The following is a 2,939-nucleotide window of genomic DNA, read 5'->3' as shown; positions in this document are numbered from 1 at the left end:
ATGAAGATGCTACAGAAGAAGCAGATAAAAACTTGAAAGTATTAATATAGTAAAATTTTAAATTTTAGTGCCCTCTTTAGGCAAAGTAGTTAAGAGCTCTTTCAATAATCCATTTTTAATTGTGACCACACCCCGTGTAGGTGACATGAGTATTACCGTCTTGCCCTTGTAGTTGGGGAAATCGAGGCTTGACTCCCCTCCATTCAGCTCTTCGATCGATTTAGGAAGAGTGCTGGGTGCCTGACCTCGGAGGGTCGCCTCCCTCCTTCGCGGCGCCTTTCAGAATCCGTCCGTCCTTCGGCGTCGCAGGAGAGCATCTCCGGATGCTCTGCAGCCTCGGGATTCGTCCTACGCCCAGCTGCACCCGCCCCACTCTCCCTCACCTTCCTCAGGAAGGTCCAGCTGGCCAAGGTCTGGCTGTGTCTCCGGTCCTCTCCCAGCCACCCTTCTCTAGTCCCCGACGTGCAAGAGGCCCCCAGCCAAGCGCCCAGCTGGGAGGTGAGGGCAGATGCTGCCGAGGCGTCCAGCGGGAGAGGCGCCAGCGCCGCCGGAGGTGAGCCGGTCGGACCCTTCGCCCTCCGAGGGTGGGGAGGCAGGGGTTGGGGCGGTTGTCGGGCCCGCCGGGCCGGAGGATGGTGGCAGCGGGAGGGAGGCCGGGAGAACCGGCAGGGAGCGGCGAGAGAGTGAGACGAAGGCTGGCGGCGCGCTGCTCTCGGGAGACGCCTGGAGAGCCAGCGGCGGCGAGCCGGGCGCTGCGGAGCCGCTCGGGTACGCGCTGCGCCAGGGCCGCCGATCTCCGCTGAGAACCTCGAGGCGCCCGGACCGCCGGCGCTCTCCCGAGCGCTGGCGGGAGACATGGCTTCGCGCGTCCCCGCCGCCGCCGCCGCCGCCGCCGCCGCTGCTGAGTCGACACAATCGGCGGGTCGCGCGGGGGGCGCGGCGTAACCCAGGGGTGGGCGGCGGCGCGGAGCTGCCTGAGTAGCGCCGAGTGTCGTGGGGAGCGAAGGAAGATGCCAGCACAAAGGCAAGCGCAGACCCAGTCCGCTGCGGAGGGCGGCGGGAAGAGCCGCTGAGGGGCGCGCCGGTCGCGCTCGGCTGCTGCGCCGTGTGTCTCTTGTCGCTGCCTCCGGTCGCGGGGTCGGGACGGCAGCGCACTGTCCCTTGGCCCTTTGGCACCGGCCGCCGCAGCCGGGAGCTGCAGGCGACGCGCAGCGGCGTTCCCGGCCGCCAGCTTTCCCCGCGGCGCGAGCGGACGGGCCGGAGGGCACCGGGGCTGCGGGTCCGGTCGACTGCGGGGAAGCCTTCCCGCCCCGCGGCCCCATCCCTGTCTGCGGAGCCCCCGGGTGAGTGCGTGGCCAGCGCCTGGCCCTCGCCCCGCAGGTACCGGACATCGGGAGGTGGCTTTGTTTTCCTCCCTTGCTCTCCAACGCGGTCATTCATTTGACATTTTGACTTCCGCTGCCCTAAAACGTGGGTGAGGACGTGTCTCATGGTTTGGTTATAACGGGGAGCTGAGACTTTTGGGTCATTTGAGCATCACTTGAGGAAGCGGAGGCTTCATTTCCTTTCTGACTTGAAATGTGTTGGGAACATCCTCCGCTGGGGCTTGGGGCCTGGAGGAAACTGGGGCTGCAGATTTAGACGTAGACGTCTACTAGGACGTGCAACTGCAGAGGGCTGGCTCTTCCGTGCCGTGTCTTATTCTCTGTTAGCGGTGCTCAAGTGCTTTTCCTTGATACTTATTATTAGCTTTAGGGACATCTTTGCAGGCACGTTTATTTCCTTTAGAGTTGGAAGTCTTTGGAGGCAATGCAGAGAGCTCACAGAGTTACAAACGATCAATAGATCTTAAACTTGGAGAAGGCAGGCATCGATGATCGTCTTAGATAGAGGTGGACGGTAGGCAAACCTCCAGGGAGTCTTTAGCCTTTCGAGTATGTTTCTGTTTTCACTGTTCTAGAGTCAAGCAAACTTGGAATGCTCATTGTCAAAGTGTGAAACTTGTCTTTTCTTGAGTAGCTTTCTATACTTGGTCATTTAGAGAAAGATTTTAACGTAATTAGTAGAGTCCTCCAGTAGACCTGGTGAAATTTAACGTATTCGCTTGTCTTACAAGTATGGTTTTCTTTTTACTATTTCTCCTATTCCCTCAAGAGCTCATTTCTTCTTTGCCTAGAGAGAGCTCCACCTCCCCCACTGCCTGGGTGGCTGTGTGTTCTGAGAGGTTGTCTTTAAACAGACACATTACCTATAAACAAAGGAGGATCAGTTATTAGGCTTACCTTTGGAGTTATTGAAGCAAGAGGCCTAATTTGGATGGGGATATTATTAATGGTGTGAAAATCTGGAGGCTGCTAATCTGTTTGGACATCAGAAGATTCCTGCAGGGATTGTTTATATAGTGTGGAAGACAGATGGTATCCCTAGCAGACAAGAGAAGCCCAGAATAAAGAGTCATTGTGTTCCTCAGAAATTATCCACTACACTGTTGGGAGGTGGAGTAGGGTGGGGTAGAGGGTGGGGAAGACATAATTTTGATCTGTCAAAGGAGGCATTATAACCTTACCATCCAGCAGCCCAACTAGTTAAATTTCTTCGTACATTTAAAAAGTCGCAATTAACCTATTTGTTTTGATAATTTCTTTGGCACATTTTGGCCTCATTTGTGGTTATGTGAATCAGTTTAAACAGTTATATTAACAAAAATGTCTTTGAATTTAATATTATCATACCACTCATGGGGGGAAAACAGTCATGACTTTCTTAGCTGTTGTTCATTTCAACAAATGGCTCTTTAGATGCATAGTGTCTCCCAGCTGAAAGGACTTCAGCGCAACTGTGTTAATTCAAAAGGAGTTTCTTCCACCATCTCCACGACAGGTGGTTCCCTAACTCCCAGCATCCCCCTTCCCCCCAACCATTGCCTCCAGCACAGCATT

General features: G+C 55.2%; 1 pseudogene; it reads right to left on the bottom strand.

Moving 5' to 3' along the window:
* Positions 1 to 220: 220 nt before the first annotated feature.
* On the bottom strand, positions 221 to 1,436 carry LOC150022431 (uncharacterized; annotated as a pseudogene).
* Positions 1,437 to 2,939: the final 1,503 nt, after the last annotated feature.

The sequence above is a fragment of the Furipterus horrens genome, unplaced genomic scaffold (genome assembly GCF_987537825.1).
Source record: "Furipterus horrens unplaced genomic scaffold, mFurHor1.1.pri manual_scaffold_1, whole genome shotgun sequence".
Classification (NCBI taxonomy): Eukaryota; Metazoa; Chordata; class Mammalia; order Chiroptera; family Furipteridae; genus Furipterus; species Furipterus horrens.
This window is presented reverse-complemented; position numbering and strand designations above follow the sequence as displayed.